We start from the raw sequence: 19,926 nt of genomic DNA on the forward strand, positions 1-19,926 counted from the left end.
ATCTGCAGAGGGCTCTACATTTGAGACCCCCTCGGACCGGATTTTCTGGAGTATTTAGCATTGTAACGTGCTATGTGGAGAGCACTGTTCCCATTGACTTTAGCTGCAGCTGTGAGTGCTCAGCACTTCTGCAGATCAGACCCCAGGGTCTCAATCTGAGTACCCAGAAAGTGAGGAACACACATTCAGTGGCCACCTGGGAAAGGTTTGGTTTTAGTGACTTGCCAGCATCACATGGGAACTCTGGGGCAGAGGCAGGGATAGAATCCAATTCTCCAGGGTGGCAGTCAACAGCCTTACCCCTGAAACCCTCCTTTCTCTTCTTGCAACCCCCTGCCTCATTCATCACACCGTCCAGCACCTGCAACAGGTGGGGTAGGGCTCCTACAGACAACAGCTTTTTTCACTGTACAACCTGGATTCATTCCCTAGCATAGGTCCATCCTGCGCACTCAGGGAGGGAAGGGATCTGGCATTTCCTATGGTATCAGTGCTTAACTCTGAAACGTTAACGATGTTCTTTTAAAGTAGGTTTCTTTGTGAGTGTCTGTGTCTGTAACTTCCTACATTTTTATAAAGCAAACTGTAAGAAAGAGAAGATCCATCACGTGGCACCATAGTGACACCAATATGGATCATCAGCAGGGTTAAAATCCTGAGATCCAGTGCACAGACCTCTGCCACTTGAGCTAATGGAGGAACCAATAGCAGGAGCAGGTTGTCATGCTCCATATGGGCCAGCACTAGAGGGATATGAGATACACATTTTGCCAGGGGATTTCACAGATATTTGCTGACAACAGAGGCCTCAGCTCAGGTGGGCAGCGGGGGGACTCCCTTGACAACTCAGGGCTGGGTGGTGGGGTGGGGGCTCCCCGACTGCTAAGATTGGGCAGTGGTGATGGTGGGGGGTGTTCCCCTGACAGCTCAGGGCTGGGCAGGGGGCTCTGCTGGTTGAAGCTGGGTGGTCTCATTTCAATTAATATTGGTCAGTTGAGCACAGGACAGAACTCAACCCCCCTCACCACCTGGAGTTTCCTTCTGTGGGGGTCTGTGGGGCACTGTCAGGACATCGTCCCTGTTGCCCGTGCAGGGTCCTGCTCTGGGGGCCATTTGGGGTCTCTGTTCCTGGCACTGTCCCCTGTCCCCACACTCAGAGGTGTCTGGGGCGGAGGGTGGGGGCTGTCGCTAAGGAGCCAGCTGGTAGCTCTCCCTTGTGAGCAGCAGCTCCTCTGCCTGCCTCACTCCTCCCTAAACACTGCGCAGGTGAAGCCAGCCACATCCCCGGGTAGAAGAAGGAGCTAGACCTACCATCTCCAGTGCGACCTGCCAGCCTCCACTCTCCTCCCCTCTCGCTCAAACCCTGGACCGGAGACGACTTACTCCGTCCCTCTGCTTGGCTGTGTCTAGCAGCACTTCCTTCTCAGCGTGCAGAACCTCACTGCATCCCCTCCCTATTCCTCCCCCCACACCGAGTCACAGCTTGAGGGGTCATTGGGCCAGAGAGAGCATGACTGTGAAGCCTGGTGGGTAGGGACTGACCTGGGAGGTGGGAAATCCAGGACCCAGTCCCCCTGCTCCAATGATTTGGTGTTGATCCAGCATAGGACAACTGAAACCGAGGGCTCCTCCATCAGACTATCCCTTAGCCCAGCGGTTAGGAAACCTGTCATGAGAGGTGGGAGACCCCTGTGCAAATCCTTTCTCCCCCACAAGCAAATGGAGGAATTGAACCTTGGGCTCCCACAGGCAGCTGAGTGTGCTACCAGTGGGCTAGAAGCCATACGGTGAACACCACCACCTCCTTCTCTGGCAGCCAGACTTTGATGGGACCTGCTCCGATAGGTGGCCTCTGAGCGCGCTTACTGGATCGGGCCCTGCATGCAAGTCAGATGGCGCCTGTCTTCCCGCGATTCACAGATCGCACTGGGGCTTAGGCAGGAGCTAATACCCAGGCGCCTAGAGGGAGGCAGCAGGGCACCTGCCCCATGACACAAACTAAGGTGTGTAAGCAACTTTTCCCTGAATACGTAGGTGCCAAATGAGTGTAGGCGCCTACATGGGCCCATGGGAGGTTTGTGGATCTCAGTGAAGCCTCAAACTGAGACTTAGGCACCTAAACCCCAAACCTAGGCGCTTAAGTCTGGGGTTTTGCTGCCTGTGATTTTCTTGGGGTACCCAGGACTGTGAGTCACCCTCTAGCCAGAGGGAGCTTTGCCGTGGTGCCTGGGGTCAGCTCCCTAACCCCCCAGCCTGTTAGCCACTCAAGCACTCTCCTAGGGTTAGGCCGGCCCTTCTGCCTCACAGGTGCACCCCAGTCCCCTTGAAGCAATCCCCTGTGATATCCAGCCCAGGATGCTGCTACTCCCAGAAAGCCCAGAGCCTCTGACCCCAAAGGAGCAACATATCCCACTTTACCAGTTTCACCTTAAATCATTGCTCCTGTGAACCACACAGCACTTGCAGTGAAACAAGAGAAGGTTTATTTTAGAGGGAATACAGAGTCCACTAGAAACAAGAGAGCGGTTGAAACCAGTGGTTACAATACAAAACAAAATCATGAAATGCAGACTAGGGCCACACTTATCAATAGTTCCCTTTCCTAGCTGGCAAAATAATCACCACCCCCACCCCCCAAGTTCAGTCTGTTGCAGAATCCTGTGCTAGTGTCACAGGAACCAGGCTCCAAATTTTCATGAAACACCCCTGTTCAGCAAGATGTTTCCTCAGTGAATGGATTCAGGGGGCCTCTCCCCTTCAGTGTTACACTGAAAAAGTCTTTTGTTTCTATTCCCAGGCAGGATGATCCCTTGTCTGTTGCAAGGTTCCTTTTTTACTGCCAACTGGTTTCGATGGTTTGCAGTTGTCTCGGAGGGTTTGCCATTGAAAGTCTTGGGATGCAGCAAGACTAGACAACTGAGCCTGGTATTACATCATTGGCTAACCAGGGAGAGGCCAATCAATTGACAGCAAAGACCTCAGGAACTGTGGGTTCCATTCCAGGCTCTAGCAGAGGTGGCAGCTGAAATGCCTAAAGAATACATGAACAACTACGAACTTTTTAAACAAAAGGCCAGAATTAGGAGGGGCTAAGACCCGAGCATGCCCGTCGGTCCGGGCTGAGGGACAGGATCCGGCCATCTGAACTGAGACCCCAGGAGGGCGTCCTGCCCGCGGCCAAGGCTCCACAGCCCGGTCGGGGCGTCCCCTTTTCTGTCAACATTAGAGCATTCGCGCCCGGGGTTTTGAGGTCGGAAAGCAGGCCCCACGGGCGTTTCAGTCGCGAGAAAGTCTTCCATCAGCAAGACGGCCGCGGCTAATGTTGCCGGCCGATGGCGGAGCACCCAGGCCCATCCTCGAGCCGGTAGGGTGTGCACAAACTGTTCCAGAATGACTTGTTCCGTGACCTCCTCTGCAGGCCTCGTCTCCAGCTGTAGCCATCGCCTACACGCCTCCTTCAGGACTTGGGCCACCAGCCGTGGTTCGGTGCCTGAGGGATACCTCTGGCTCCGGAACTGCTGCCGAAAAGTCTTGGGGCTGACATCTAAGGCATCCAAAATCACGGCCTTTACTCGGCTATACTCCCTTGCCTCTTCTGTCGCCAGCCCCCGGTATGTAGTCTGGGCCGTCCCAGTGAGATACGGGGCCAAAAGGGTGGCCCATTGGTCCTGGGGCCACCCAGCGACCAGTGCCACCTGTTCAAACATTACCAGGAATGCCTCAGGGTCATCGTTGGGGCCCATCTTGGTTAGTCGCACTGCGGCGGCAGGGCGTGGTGCCCCATCCTCATCCCCTGGCTGTGGTTCTACGGGGTGTGGTAACGCTGTCACCAGCTGTTGCAGCTGGGCTCCGAGCTGCTGAATAAGCTGCTGCTGGAGTTGCGCGGTGTCCCGCTGTTGCTGATGTTGGAGCTGGGCAGCTGCCTTCTGCTGCTGCTGTAGCTGGGCGGCCTGCTGCTGCTCCTGACTCTCCGTCAGCAGCTTAAACAAAAGCTCCATCTCCACTGGGTGGTGGGGGTGGATCCCCCCCTCCAGCCACAGGGGTCAGGATCAGATCCCCACCCACCACATGCACCACAGAGTTCATCGGGACCCTCTCTCGGGGGCAGAGGGGACGAGGGCGCCAGCTCACTACACCAGGAGGTCGGGGGGTAGTCTCTGGCCCGTCTCTCCTCCTTGGTCCTCCTTGTGGTCGGCCGGTTGGTGAGTGGGTTGACTATCTCCGGTGGGCAGAACCACTGGGTCAGAGGCGGGCCCCCGGCAGGCTGGGCTGCGGGCTGAGCAATATGGGGTGTTATGGACCAGGGTCAAGGCGGGGCAACAACAAACACTGAGGAGTCAGGAGTGCTCAGGCCAGGGCTGGCTGAGCAACAGGAACCATCTCTCTCCCTCCCCAGCAGGGGGGGAGTCTGCAGCCAGGAGGAGTTGGGTGGGGGGGCGCAGGCCCCCACTCCACTGCGCGTCCGAGCCCGGGGCCCTAGCAGCGGCTGACAACTCGCTGCTTAGTCAGTGGGGATCCTGGCCGCAACACACTGACATCGGCTCTGGTAATGCTGCAGCCAGACTGGGGTCGGCTGCCCCCGGGCTACTTCCGTACTCCGCCTCGGGTCCTACCCAGGTCCTGGCTTGGCCTCGGGGGGGGTGGGGGACCAGGAGCATGGGTTCGTCGGGGTAGGGGTTGGTAGGCAGCTCCGGCAGCTCCTCCGGGTAGCGAGCCCGGGGCAGCTCCAGCAGCTCCTCCGAGTAGCAGGCGCGGGGTAGCTCCGCCCAGTCTGGGCGGCCGCCTTGGGCTGCAGGAGCTTCCCAGTCTCGGGCTCCCCTAGGGACGTCTGTTCCCTCCAGTGGCCGGGTTCCTACTGAGTGCAGAGGGCCGGCCTTTATAGTTCCGGGTCGCCGCCTGACCTTTTGAGGGGCGGGTTCAGAGTTCCCTAGCTCCGCCCACTCTGGCCTCTGGCTGGGCTCTTCCTCCTCCGAGGCAGAGTGGAGCCGCACCGCCTCACTACAGAGGGGCTGTGGGGAAGATGGGGTAGGAAATGGCAGGAAGCCTCTGCCAGAGTCCCCTGAGATGCAGAAAGTGAGCTCAGAAACTGTCTTAGTTCCAGTTTGGGACTAAACTGTGTCAGAGCCTGGGTGTGGCAGTGAGCCCCTTGGCAAGCTGGGGAGAAGCCTGGCCGTGCGACGGTTCCTGTTCCTTCTTTGGAAGGAGTCTCATGTAGCCCTAGGTTGTGAGAGACGCTGCCTTCAGTCTGATCTCCCCTCCCCAGCCGGGGTCTCCATCACTCTCCCGACTCATGAGTCTCTGTCCCTCTGTCTTACTGGCCACATGCTGAGCTCCTGCACCTCCCTCTGGAACCAGTGGGAGTGCGGGTGCCCAGCCTCTGTCTGTCCTGTTCCTTTGTGCCATCAGCCCCCCTCTCTGGTGTTTGGTGATGTTTGACCCTGGCTAACGCTTGGGGATGCAGTGTGTGTGGAAGCCGGATGCACAGTTAAGCTCTTCCCCTCTCCATGAAGGCAGGGAGCAGACTGTGTTATAGGTGGGGCTGTGATCACCAGTCACATGTTGGGATCTGGGGTTTTAACTGGTGGTTTTATACCCCTGCAGCCAGCTCCTCCTAGGCAGGGTGTGTACAGACCGTGGTGCAGTGTTCAGGCCAGGCTGAGATGGGCCGGAACCATCCCTCCACCTCTCTATGATCTCGTGGCAGGGGTGGGGTGGGGAAGGGTTACAAGAAAATAAAACCCTGATCTGACCTTCCTCCCGACTACCCTTGGTTTGGGTTCATTTTGCCAAATAGAAGCTGAAATGAGGAGATAGTTGCAAAACCAGGACCACGGCCTTCCCCATTTTGCTCTTCTCTGGTGTTAGGACCCCTCCTGCACCACTGTTTGTGAGTGACACCAGTTCACGTGGTATCTTTGCACAGGATATCGCATACTCCCCAAACTGCCTTCCCAAGGTACGAGTCACTTGTATTGTCTTCACCTTGGAGATGCTGTCTCCCTGCAGGGAGAATGAGGCCCCAATGGCTTTCAGGCAGCTGGGTTTATAGAGGTTTGAGACCCCACAACAACGCCCTGGGGGACTATTCGCTGCTAGCCTGTGAGTCCAGTTCAGGTGCCCAGGGAGCGGTGGCCCCACCATGCCAATAGAAGTGTTGCTCTGGGTTCATTGACCGCCCCTTCCAGAGCTGCTCTTTGAGGGGCTCTTACGACCAGAGCAGCGGGGCAGAGCGCTTGGATGTGGCCAACCAAAGGCCTTGGCCTGGCCCCTCAGGGCATCCTGGAAGAGGAACATGGTGACAGTGCCGCTGGGCTTCCTGCTTTCCCCTCGACCGGAGCACCTGGCCATGTCCCCTCCCCATCCCTGGGGGCCGTGCACACGGCTTTTCCCTCTCTGGGACGGTGGGCTGATCTCTCCTGTGCTGGGTCCCTGCTGGAGTGGGACAGTGACATGGGGGCCATGCTGGCACGGATGGGGGAGCAGTGCACCTGGGAGGGACTCTGCCCCGCTGCGGGGCTGGGACCATGGGCATGGCCGAGGGGCACAGGACGGGTTTATAGAAAATTCAAAAAACAAAGGGAGACAAGTTCTCTCTGATTGATTTTATTATGTCTGTTCCTAAATGGCCCTAAGGGCTGGTCCCTGCTCGATGCCCCAGAGGAAGGCGAAAAACCTCCAGGGTCTCTGGCCAATCTGCCCTGGAGGAAAATTCCTTCCTGACCCCAAACATGGCGATCGGTTTCACCCTGTGCATGCGAGCCAGGACCACAGTGGGGAAAGGACCCACTGGTCACTATGGTTAAACACCCTGTCCCAGGCCCCTCCAGGATAGTGCCTGTGTCCCAGCACTAACCCGTCTCCAGGGCTTTCTTCTTTGCTTCCATCCCAGCAGCAACTTTTAAACATTGTGTCTTGAATACTGTCCACGCTGCCTGTTTCCTTCATCTGAAAGAAAAACCAAAGCCACTGATATCACTCAAGTGACAAGCAGATTCAGCACCCCCTAATAAAGATGAATCCCCTGACATCTGCCATCCCCCTCACATACTCTTAGCTCCTGAGATGTCTGATCAGCTGTAACAAACCCTTTGGCACAACATAAATTACATTCAGCACTACAAAATTGCTATGCTCATTTGTTAGACTTACCAAATGTTGCTTACCGCTCCTAAGAGCCAATCCTGTTGCTTTATTTCTCTCTTTCTCTCCATACGATCAGCTGTACTGTTAAAAATCTAGTAGGTATAAGTGGTTTCCTTATTCTTGATTGGAACAAGTCAATACTTCTGTAACCTCAGAAGCTTTGGTTATGTATCTTGCTTTATTCTTATGAAACTGCTTGTTGCCTTTGACAGGAAAGGATAGATTCACTTCCCTTCACCTGAAAATACACTCAGATTGGTTAGTTTCTACTCCAGTGCTAGGAGAAGGTGCATTCCATACCTCTTGATAGCAAGAGAAACTGTTCCTATTTCTGACGGACAGCTGCATTTCTTTCACCTGAAGGGAAACCAGATCCATCAATTTTTCCATTCTAAGGTGAGTTCCTTACCTCTTGGTAGCAGTGATGAGTTTTGCTTGTTTCCTTTCTGTAGATATCCCAGATCTTCTAGCAACTTCCTGAAGTTTTCACACCCTCAACGTTCAAATCGGCTGCATTGCTCTCATCTGAAAGTGTGAGAATCTATTCATTGCCACTTGAATGTTAAGAGGGGAAAAAAAGTGCATTTCTTTACCAACTGACATGCCTGGTTCAGCTAGTTGGATTTGCATTAATTTCTGCTAGAACACAACAGCCCTCTGGTCTCCTTCCATCTGGAGATGCAACGTGACCTCTTTATTTGGTCTGCAAGTGTCGCTTTAGCCTCAGATTCATTTGTCAACCAGGGAAACGTAAATGCTTACCTCCATGTCTGATGGTCTGTTGACTTGATTCAGATTTGTCCCGAGTCTGTTTTGACACTCTCCCCATGACAAGTAAGGTCATCCACAGTTTCTCCCTGAAAGCAAAATCCACACCACTTCATGTACACATGGATGTTTGGAGACTGGTATTTCTTACCTCCTTGCCCGGGACAGCCACACCATTTAGCCTCACTTCTCCCTGGTAGGAATGGCCACCTGGTCTGTTCATATCTCACAGCAAAACCTGCAATCAATGTTTGACAGATTTATTTATTATTACTCACTAGCAGCTATGAAGAGTCATCAATGGAGAAGGTTCCTTAGCATCCAGATCATTAGGCTTCTAGAGACCTTTCAGTGCTCACCTACTTGTCAGTCATGTTCCACCGCAAGGCTTTGATTCTTAGCGGTACAGCCAGCTACGCTGGGTAAAACCTGAAGCATATAAATGGCTGCTTGCCTTTTTCTGTACTAGAAGTAAAAGTAAAAGATGCTTTTCTTTCCTCTGGCCAGGTATACTTACCTGTCTTTTTTTCTTCAATTCAGCAGCCTCTTATCATCCTCCCTTGAATGGTAAGACCTTCATATCACCTGAAAATAGAAACAGAGCCTTTAAGTCCTGCCCCCGTGCTGTGAGGAGGTGCGTTCCTTACCTCTTGATAGAAATGATCAGTTCCACTTAGTTCTTGACATCTGAAAAAGAAGCAACAATGATCAATTAGGCACAACTAGAATCAGCTGGACAACTCCTCTCTGCAAAAAGAAGAGCAGGCTCAATGCTCATCTTCACACTCTGGTTAGTTGCACTTGTTCTTTGAAATAACTTCCCTGTTCCATCCTTGTAGGAACAACCAATGGCCTTCTCTGGGCAGGAAAAAGGAACAAAGATCATCATCTTTGGTTAGAATTACCAACTACTTTCCTTTCATCTAAACAGGTAGCTCCCATTTTTAGTGCTTTATTCAGTACAGCAACTTCTCATGCTCTTTAGAGAGATGAAAATTTCCTCCGTTACCTTCCTTCCACCTGAAAGGATGACCAGAACCATTGACTATTATGGGAATGGTGTATTGCATTCCTTACCTCCTTAAAAGGATGGATCCGCTAATTCCTTCCTGTAAACTACAGCCATGTGTCATCCTTGCATCTCGAAATATGACCTCCTGCAAAGATCAATGTTTGACAGACCATATTTTTGTCAGGCAACAAATGTAAAGGAATTGTCATTGGATTCATTTTGTAACAGGGAGTATAAATGCACACCTTCTGCGTGATGAATTGCTGGATTGGTTTCTCTCTTTCTCTCCATACAATCAGCTGTACTGCTAAAAATCTAGTAGGTAGAAGTGGTTTCCTTCTTGATTGGAACAAGTCAATACTTCTGTAACCTCAGAAGCTTTGGTTATGTATCTTGCTTTATTCTTATGAAACTGCTTGTAGCCTTTGACAGCAAAGGATAGATTAACTTCCTTCACCTGAAAGTACACTCAGATTGGTTAGTTTCCACTCCATTGCTAGGAGAAGGTGCATTCCTTACCTCTTGATAGCAAGAGAAACTGTTCCTACTTCTGACGGACAGCTGCATTTCTTTCACCTGAAGGGAAACCAGATCCATCAATTTTTCCATTCTAAGGTGAGTTCCTTACCTCTTGGTAGCAGTGATGAGTTTTGCTTGTTTCCTTTCTGTAGATATCCCAGATCTTCTAGCAACTTCCTGAAGTTTTCACACCCTCAACGTTCAAATCGGCTGCATTGCTCTCATCTGAAAGTGTGAGAATCTATTCATTGCCACTTGAATGTTAAGAGGGGAAAAAAAGTGCATTTCTTTACCAACTGACATGCCTGGTTCAGCTAGTTGGATTTGCATTAATTTCTGCTAGAACACAACAGCCCTCTGGTCTCCTTCCATCTGGAGATGCAACATGACCTCTTTATTTGGTCTGCAAGTGTCGCTTTAGCCTCAGATTCATTTGTCAACCAGGGAAACGTAAATGCTTACCTCCATGTCTGATGGTCTGCTGACTTGATTCAGATTTGTCCCGAGTCTGCTTTTGACAGTCTCCCCATGACAAGAAAGGTCATCCACAGTTTCTCCCTGAAAGCAAAATCCACACCACTTCATGTACACATGGATGTTTGGAGACTGGTATTTCTTACCTCCTTGCCCGGGACAGCCACGCCATTTAGCCTCACTTCTCCCTGGTAGGAATGGCCACCTGGTCTGTTCATATCTCACAGCAAAACCTGCAATCAATGTTTGACAGATTTATTTATTATTACTCACTAGCAGCTATGAAGAGTCATCAGTGGAGAAGGTTCCTTAGCATCCAGATCATTAGGCTTCTAGAGACCTTTCAGTGCTCACCTACTTGTCAGTCATGTTCCACCGCAAGGCTTTGATTCTTAGCGGTACAGCCAGCTACGCTGGGTAAAACCTGAAGCATATAAATGGCTGCTTGCCTTTTTCTGTACTAGAAGTAAAAGTAAAAGATGCTTTTCTTTCCTCTGGCCAGGTATCCTTACCTGTCTTTTTTTCTTCAATTCAGCAGCCTCTTATCATCCTCCCTTGAATGGTAAGACCTTCATTTCACCTGAAAATAGAAACAGAGCCTTTAAGTCCTGCCCCCGTGCTGTGAGGAGGTGCGTTCCTTACCTCTTGATAGAAATGATCAGTTCCACTTAGTTCTTGACATCTGAAAAGAAGCAACAATGATCAATTAGGCACAACTAGAATCAGCTGGACAACTCCTCTCTGCAAATGGAAGAGCAGGCTCAATGCTCATCTTCACACTCTGGTTAGTTGCACTTGTTCTTTGAAATAACTTCCCTGTTCCATCCTTGTAGGAACAACCCATGGCCTTCTCTGGGAAGGAAAAAGGAACAAAGATCATCATCTTTGGTTAGAATTACCAACTACTTTCCTTTCATCTAAACAGGTAGCTCCCATTTTTAGTGCTTTATTCAGTACAGCAACTTCTCATGCTCTTTAGAGAGATGAAAATTTCCTCCGTTACCTTCCTTCCACCTGAAAGTATGACCAGAACCATTGACTATTATGGGAATGGTGTATTGCATTTCTTACCTCCTTAAAAGGATGGATCCGCTAATTCCTTCCTGTAAACTACAGCCATGTGTCATCCTTGCATCTCGAAATATGACCTCCTGCAAAGATCAGTGTTTGACAGACCATATTTTTGTCAGGCAACAAATGTAAAGGAATTGTCATTGGATTCATTTTGTAACAGGGAGTATAAATGCACACCTTCTGCGTGATGAATTGCTGGATTGGTTTCTCTCTTTCTCTCCATACAATCAGCTGTACTGCTAAAAATCTGGTAGGTATAAGTGGTTTCCTTCTTCTTGATTGGAACAAGTCAATACTTCTGTAACCTCAGAAGCTTTGGTTATGTATCTTGCTTTATTCTTATGAAACTGCTTGTAGCCTTTGACAGCAAGGGATAGATTCACTTCCTTCACCTGAAAGTACACTCAGATTGGTTAGTTTCCACTCCATTGCTAGGAGAAGGTGCATTCCTTACCTCTTGATAGCAAGAGAAACTGTGCCTACTTCTGACGGACAGCTGCATTTCTTTACCTGAAGGGAAACCAGATCCATCAATTTTTCCATTCTAAGGTGAGTTCCTTACCTCTTGGTAGCAGTGATGAGTTTTGCTTGTTTCCTTTCTGTAGATATCCCAGATCTTCTAGCAACTTCCTGAAGTTTTCACACCCTCAACGTTCAAATCGGCTGCATTTCTCTCATCTGAAAGTGTGGGAATCTATTCATTGCCACTTGAATGTTAAGAGGGGAAAAAAGTGCATTTCTTTACCAACTGACATGCCTGGTTCAGCTAGTTGGATTTGCATTAATTTCTGCTAGAACACAACAGCCCTCTGGTCTCCTTCCATCTGGAGATGCAACGTGACCTCTTTATTTGGTCTGCAAGTTTTGCTTTAGCCTCAGATTCATTTGTCAACCAGGGAAACGTAAATGCTTACCTCCATGTCTGATGGTCTGCTGACTTGATTCAGATTTGTCCCAAGTCTGCTTTTGACACTCTCCCCATGACAAGTAAGGTCATCCACAGTTTTTCTCCCTGAAAGCAAAATCCACACCACTTCATGTACACATGGATGTTTGGAGACTGGTATTTCTTACCTCCTTGCCCGGGACAGCCACGCCATTTAGCCTCACTTCTCCCTGGTAGGAATGGCCACCTGGTCTGTTCATATCTCACAGCAAAACCTGCAATCAATGTTTGACAGATTTATTTATTATTACTCACTAGCAGCTATGAAGAGTCATCAATGGAGAAGGTTCCTTAGCATCCAGATCATTAGGCTTCTAGAGACCTTTCAGTGCTCACCTACTTGTCAGTCATGTTCCACCGCAAGGCTTTGATTCTTAGCGGTACAGCCAGCTACGCTGGGTAAAACCTGAAGCATATAAATGGCTGCTTGCCTTTTTCTGAACTAGAAGTAAAAGTAAAAGATGCTTTTCTTTCCTCTGGCCAGGTATCCTTACCTGTCTTTTTTTCTTCAATTCAGCAGCCTCTTATCATCCTCCCTTGAATGGTAAGACCTTCATTTCACCTGAAAATAGAAACAGAGCCTTTAAGTCCTGCCCCCGTGCTGTGAGGAGGTGCGTTCCTTACCTCTTGATAGAAATGATCAGTTCCACTTAGTTCTTGACATCTGAAAAAGAAGCAACAATGATCAATTAGGCACAACTAGAATCAGCTGGACAACTCCTCTCTGCAAATGGAAGAGCAGGCTCAATGCTCATCTTCACACTCTGGTTAGTTGCACTTGTTCTTTGAAATAACTTCCCTGTTCCATCCTTGTAGGAACAACCAATGGCCTTCTCTGGGAAGGAAAAAGGAACAAAGATCATCATCTTTGGTTAGAATTACCAACTACTTTCCTTTCATCTAAACAGGTAGCTCCCATTTTTAGTGCTTTATTCAGTACAGCAACTTCTCATGCTCTTTAGAGAGATGAAAATTTCCTCCGTTACCTTCCTTCCACCTGAAAGGATGACCAGAACCATTGACTATTATGGCAATGGTGTATTGCATTCCTTACCTCCTTAAAAGGATGGATCCGCTAATTCCTTCCTGTAAACTACAGCCATGTGTCATCCTTGCATCTCGAAATATGACCTCCTGCAAAGATCAGTGTTTGACAGACCATATTTTTGTCAGGCAACAAATGTAAAGGAATTGTCATTGGATTCATTTTGTAACAGGGAGTATAAATGCACACCTTCTGCGTGATGAATTGCTGGATTGGTTTCTCTCTTTCTCTCCATACAATCAGCTGTACTGCTAAAAATCTAGTAGGTATAAGTGGTTTCCTTCTTCTTCATTGGAAAAAGTCAATACTTCTTGAACCTCAGAAGCTTTGGTTATGTATGTTGCTTTATTCTTATGAAACTGCTTGTAGCCTTTGACAGCAAAGGATAGATTCACTTCCTTCACCTGAAAGTACACTCAGATTGGTTAGTTTCCACTCCATTGCTAGGAGAAGGTGCATTCCTTACCTCTTGATAGCAAGAGAAACTGTTCCTACTTCTGACGGACAGCTGCATTTCTTTCACCTGAAGGGAAACCAGATCCATCAATTTTTCCATTCTAAGGTGAGTTCCTTACCTCTTGGTAGCAGTGATGAGTTTTGCTTGTTTCCTTTCTGTAGATATCCCAGATCTTCTAGCAACTTCCTGAAGTTTTCACACCCTCAACGTTCAAATCGGCTGCATTTCTCTCATCTGAAAGTGTGAGAATCTATTCATTGCCACTTGAATGTTGAGAGGGGAAAAAAGTGCATTTTTTTACCAACTGACATGCCTGGTTCAGCTAGTTGGATTTGCATTAATTTCTGCTAGAACACAACAGCCCTCTGGTCTCCTTCCATCTGGAGATGCAACGTGACCTCTTTATTTGGTCTGCAAGTGTCGCTTTAGCCTCAGATTCATTTGTCAACCAGGGAAACGTAAATGCTTACCTCCATGTCTGATGGTCTGCTGACTTGATTCAGATTTGTCCCGAGTCTGCTTTTGACACTCTCCCCATGACAAGTAAGGTCATCCACAGTTTTTCTCCCTGAAAGCAAAATCCACACCACTTCATGTACACATGGATGTTTGGAGACTGGTATTTCTTACCTCCTTGCCCGGGACAGCCACGACACTTAGCCTCACTTCTCCCTGGTAGGAATGGCCATCTGGTCTGTTCATATCTCACAGCAAAACCTGCAATCAATGTTTGACAGATTTATTTATTATTACTCACTAGCAGCTATGAAGAATCATCAATGGAGAAGGTTCCTTAGCATCCAGATCATTAGGCTTCTAGAGACCTTTCAGTGCTCACCTACTTGTCAGTCATGTTCCATCGCAAGGCTTTGATTCTTAGCGGTACAGCCAGCTACGCTGGGTAAAACCTGAAGCATATAAATGGCTGCTTGCCTTTTTCTGTACTAGAAGTAAAAGTAAAAGATGCTTTTCTTTCCTCTGGCCAGGTATACTTACCTGTCTTTTTTTCTTCAATTCAGCAGCCTCTTATCATCCTCCCTTGAATGGTAAGACCTTCATTTCACCTGAAAATAGAAACAGAGCCTTTAAGTCCTGCCCCCGTGCTGTGAGGAGGTGCGTTCCTTACCTCTTGATAGAAATGATCAGTTCCACTTAGTTCTTGACATCTGAAAAAGAAGCAACAATGATCAATTAGGCACAACTAGAATCAGCTGGACAACTCCTCTCTGCAAATGGAAGAGCAGGCTCAATGCTCATCTTCACACTCTGGTTAGTTGCACTTGTTCTTTGAAATAACTTCCCTGTTCCATCCTTGTAGGAACAACCAATGGCCTTCTCTGGGCAGGAAAAAGGAACAAAGATCATCATCTTTGGTTAGAATTACCAACTACTTTCCTTTCATCTAAACAGGTAGCTCCCATTTTTAGTGCTTTATTCAGTACAGCAACTTCTCATGCTCTTTAGAGAGATGAAAATTTCCTCCGTTACCTTCCTTCCACCTGAAAGGATGACCAGAACCATTGACTATTATGGGAATGGTGTATTGCATTTCTTACCTCCTTAAAAGGATGGATCCGCTAATTCCTTCCTGTAAACTACAGCCATGTGTCATCCTTGCATCTCGAAATATGACCTCCTGCAAAGATCAATGTTTGACAGACCATATTTTTGTCAGGCAACAAATGTAAAGGAATTGTCATTGGATTCATTTTGTAACAGGGAGTATAAATGCACACCTTCTGCGTGATGAATTGCTGGATTGGTTTCTCTCTTTCTCTCCATACAATCAGCTGTACTGCTAAAAATCTAGTAGGTATAAGTGGTTTCCTTATTCTTGATTGGAACCAGTCAATACTTCTTGAACCTCAGAAGCTTTGGTTATGTATCTTGCTTTATACTTATGAAACTGCTTGTTGCCTTTGACAGCAAAGAATAGATTCACTTCCCTTCACCTGAAAGTACACTCAGATTGGTTAGTTTCCACTCCATTGCTAGGAGAAGGTGCATTCCTTACCTCTTGATAGCAAGAGAAACTGTTCCTACTTCTGACGGACAGCTGCATTTCTTTCACCTGAAGGGAAACCAGATCCATCAATTTTTCCATTCTAAGGTGAGTTCCTTACCTCTTGGTAGCATTGATGAGTTTTGCTTGTTTCCTTTCTGTAGATATCCTAGATCTTCTAGCAACTTCCTGAAGTTTTCACACCCTCAACGTTCAAATCGGCTGCATTGCTCTCATCTGAAAGTGTGGGAATCTATTCATTGCCACTTGAATGTTAAGAGCGGGAAAAAAGTGCATTTCTTTACCAACTGACATGCCTGGTTCAGCTAGTTGGATTTGCATTAATTTCTGCTAGAACACAACAGCCCTCTGGTCTCCTTCCATCTGGAGATGCAACGTGACCTCTTTATTTGGTCTGCAAGTTTTGCTTTAGCCTCAGATTCATTTGTCAACCAGGGAAACGTAAATGCTTACCTCCATGTCTGATGGTCTGCTGACTTGATTCAGATTTGTCCCGAGTCTGCTTTTGACACTCTCCCCATGACAAGTAAGGTCATCCACAGTTGTTCTCCCTGAAAGCAAAATCCACACCACTTCATGTACACATGGATGTTTGGAGACTGGTATTTCTTACCTCCTTGCCCGGGACAGCCACGCCATTTAGCCTCACTTCTCCCTGGTAGGAATGGCCACCTGGTCTGTTCATATCTCACAGCAAAACCTGCAATCATTGTTTGACAGATTTATTTATTATTACTCACTAGCAGCTATGAAGAGTCATCAATGGAGAAGGTTCCTTAGCATCCAGATCATTAGGCTTCTAGAGACCTTTCAGTGCTCACCTACTTGTCAGTCATGTTCCACCGCAAGGCTTTGATTCTTAGCGGTACAGCCAGCTACGCTGGTTAAAACCTGAAGCATATAAATGGCTGCTTGCCTTTTTCTGAACTAGAAGTAAAAGTAAAAGATGATTTTCTTTCCTCTGGCCAGGTATCCTTACCTGTCTGTACTGCCAGGTATCCTTACCTGTCTGTACTGCTAAAAATCTAGTAGGTATAAGTGGTTTCCTTATTCTTGATTGGAACAAGTCAATACTTGTGTAACCTCAGAAGCTTTGGTTATGTATCTTGCTTTATTCTTATGAAACTGCTTGTAGCCTTTGACAGCAAAGGATAGATTCACTTCCTTCACCTGAAAACGCTCAGATTGGTTAATTTCCACTCCATTGCTAGGAGAAGGTGCATTCTTCGTACTTAAATGGTACAATATGAACTTCTGACAGACAAGCTGCAGTGATCAAATCAACAGAAATAGGACCAATTGCAATGTAAGCTCTTGAAAGGTAAGAACCAAGCTGATGCCAGCTCTCAGCTATGGTCACTTCTACCCTTTCTTTTTTAAATTGTAGAAATACCTGCATTTTTAACACCTAGTAGTTACATCCTGACAAAGGCAATTGGGATTCTACCTGATGCTAAAGAAATCGGTCCAGGTACTTATCCCCATCCACTTTTTCCATGCTTCTCCTTTCTCTTCTCTTCTAGCCTCTTTGCTAACTCCTTTTCCATGTGTCTCCGCTCACCCATTACCCGTCCCTCTTTCTTCTCTGTACCTTCCTCAATTCCCTGGTTCTTCTTTCTCACTAACTTCTTCCATTTCCCCCCCTCCCCCCTTATCAGTACCTCCTCCCTCCCCCGCCCAGCCTTGTCCCTTCCTTGTTTCCTTCCTCCTTACAAGAATACTTTCCTTCATCCTTCGGTGTCTCATGTTCCCTTCTTTAGCAATGGAAACAGGTTGGTCCCAGAAGGCCCTGCTGCATCACTCTGGTCCCTGTACTCAGACCCACAGGCAGCAGCCATGTGGTCTGGGCGACAGCCTGGTGTGAAATGCTGTGGCCCCTAGTTACATCCCTAGTTCCCTCTGCCTGTCCCCACCTCTGTTTTTCTAGGTTACCATCCCTACGGTGGAATGTTCCACTTCCATCACAATGGGCCAATTCTGAGCAGTGCTGAGCTCCTGCAACTCTCTCTGAAACCAGTGAGAGCTGCAAGTGCTCAGCCCCTCTCAGGACTAACCCTGTTTGCTGCATTTCATGGCACCGTGCTGTCCTCCATCTTGTGGTCTAGGCTGATTGCTGCAGACCCACCCAGAGACTGACAGCCAGCGCCTCCTGTGCAGGGGAGTCCAGGCAGGGATTTCAGTGTTAGCTGGAGATGGGAGATACCAGAACCATCACTCCACCCTTCCATGATCGCTGGGGGCTCTGATAAAAGGACACCTGTCATTGGCTGTGTGGGCCCATACGTTGTCCTGGCTCTGGCCAGGTAGCTGGCCCAGCAGACCTCAGTCAAACTGCCCAAAACACAACAGACTCATTCGGTGGCAAAGGCGCTTGGCCGGGTTTGTTGTTGACAAAGCACTTGTACTAGCACCCCATAGACTCTGCATAGACACCAGCTCGGTCAGCAGTGGGACTCCCCATTGGCCAGATGTACCTTCTGTGACCCCTCTTTTATACACTAATACAAACAAGTTGTGTATTACCCCTCTCATGTGCTTACTTACCACCCTACACCCTGGACCTGTTAGAACAATCGAGTCAAATAGGTAGCACTGTGTACACTTATTCTCGTATTTAGAGCTGTAGTCCTAGAACTGAAGGCCAGAAGGGACCACAGATCATCTAATCTGACCGTCTGGATATCACAGGCCACTAAACAGCACCCTGAACCCCCACACTTGGCTCTGGGCCAAGAAACAGAACCCCGGTCATAACCATAGTAACCTTGAAGATGAAGGATCTGGTCCTGTGCTTGTGCAAAGCACAAGGAGAACGTGCCAGGGCAGTTTCCCCCTTCCCTGGTTCACCTGCTTTAGGCTCCAAGCTCCAAGCTCCCAGCCATCACCACTGTTGGGGAGAGACTGTCTTCCCCTCACACACACTCCTCCTTGACTGGCATGTTATGACTGCAAAGCCCCCTGATTTACACTTTGATATTCTCCACAACCCAGCCTCCTTTCTCTCACTAGGCTATGCCCAGGGTAGTGCCTGCACTTACAAGTTACCAAACAGCTCTTTCCAAGCAAGCGCCTATGAGCATTACAAAGAAAACATTAACAACACTAAAGGAACCAACCCCCATGCTAAGTAGTTTACCAGAGGTCATCCCACCTTCAGTCTTGGGTGCTGGTAGCGGCCAGTCCTTCCAAACCCTCAACTGGGTTTTCCCCATGGAAGAATGTGGGTGTGTGGAGGGGGGTAGAGAGACTGGATGCATAAAGGGACAGAGGTGAAAGGGGAGAGAGAAAAACTAGGTTGAAGATGAAGAAATAATTGATAATAGGGCGCATTGGTGTTTACATAGATAGGGGATGACTGTTGCATGAACAAACTCCAGAAAGGAAGAGGGAAGAATGGACAAAGGAAGGGGAGGATAAAAGGAGAAAAAAATAAAAATGACTCAATTTAAACTCAAGGAAAATTTGAACTCTGCAGAAAGGGCGGCCAGCACATCCCTCGGCCCACGCTGCTTCCCGCAGCCCCCATTGGCCAGGAGGGGTGAACCGCGGCCAGTGGGAACCGCGATCGGCCGAACCTGCGGAAGCAGCAGGTAAACAAACCAGCCCGGCCCACCAGGGGCTTTCCCTGAACAAGCGGTGGCTCTAGTTTAAGAACGACTGCCCTAGGGCCCAAGCCGGACTGTAGAACTGCTGTGTCCCCTTCACTCACTAGCCTGGAGACCTTTGACAGCGCTTTGCTAGTGAACAGTGAACCCCTCCAGGCTCGGTTCACTCTCAGCCACCAGCCTCCAAAGTCAGGCCCAGCTGAATCCACGAATGCTATACCCAGCTGGTCATGAATAGACACAGGGCGGCACCCGCATATCCCTCAGTCCCAGCCTTGCACCCCAGAGCTGTGCATCGTGTACTGCTCAGGGCCCCAACACCCCCGAATGGTGTCAACTCATTAAAAGTCCGTCATTCCATCAATGGGTGATGAACATGCCCCAGCCTTTAACGTGAGTAGAGATCCCCCGAACAAACCAGCCAAAAGCGCCCTGGTTTAGAAAAACAATGGAACAAGCTTATTAACCAGAGAGAGATTTTAAGTGAAATTGGCATAAAAGTCAGCACTGGTTAGAAAAGAAAAGATAAGATTGTGACTGTATCCTAACTCCTAAATTTTACCAAGCTGAATAAGATTTGAAAGCAAATAGGTATCTCTCTGCCCAAAAACTTTCTGCAGGCCATACTGACTGGAAGGCTTTCCGGCCAAGACCTCCCATCCCGCACCCCTCCACACACCCACACACACAGTTACACTTCAATGTTGGTTCTTTGTCTTTCACACACTCTTGTCACCATGTGTTGAGATGGGGAGGACAGGATCTAGGGAAGCCATTGTCTTATTTATACCCTCCTCCTCTCTGTGAGGATTACCCCCACCCAATCAGGATTACCTCCACTCAATCAGTGCAGGCAAGAG

At 48.5% G+C, this 19,926-nt stretch overlaps 2 long non-coding RNA genes across 5 annotated transcripts in view; both read right to left on the reverse strand.

Moving 5' to 3' along the window:
* Nucleotides 1–17,345, reverse strand: part of LOC120384403 — a 37,138-nt gene extending 19,793 nt beyond the window's left edge. The window contains exons 1-3 of one of the 3 annotated variants that reach the window (XR_005588857.1): nucleotides 17,175–17,345; nucleotides 16,545–16,727; nucleotides 9,169–9,293 (exon numbers count right to left, since the gene is read on the reverse strand). This is a non-coding gene — a long non-coding RNA (uncharacterized LOC120384403). Of the gene's footprint in view, nucleotides 1–9,168; nucleotides 9,386–16,544; nucleotides 17,119–17,174 lie in introns of those variants that run through there. The other 2 variants (XR_005588856.1, XR_005588855.1) reach the window with 2 other exon arrangements.
* LOC120384399 lies at nucleotides 6,588–7,611 on the reverse strand. 2 transcript variants are annotated; one of them, XR_005588851.1, is made up of 3 exons: nucleotides 7,553–7,611; nucleotides 7,150–7,381; nucleotides 6,588–6,945 (listed from the first exon to the last, which is right to left on the reverse strand). It is a non-coding gene; the product is annotated as an uncharacterized LOC120384399 (long non-coding RNA). The 2 variants fall into 2 exon arrangements; XR_005588850.1 differs by lacking the exon at nucleotides 7,553–7,611 and having other exon boundaries at nucleotides 7,150–7,544.
* Nucleotides 17,346–19,926: the final 2,581 nt, after the last annotated feature.

The sequence above is a fragment of the Mauremys reevesii genome, linkage group 16 (genome assembly GCF_016161935.1).
Source record: "Mauremys reevesii isolate NIE-2019 linkage group 16, ASM1616193v1, whole genome shotgun sequence".
Taxonomy (NCBI): domain Eukaryota; kingdom Metazoa; phylum Chordata; order Testudines; family Geoemydidae; genus Mauremys; species Mauremys reevesii.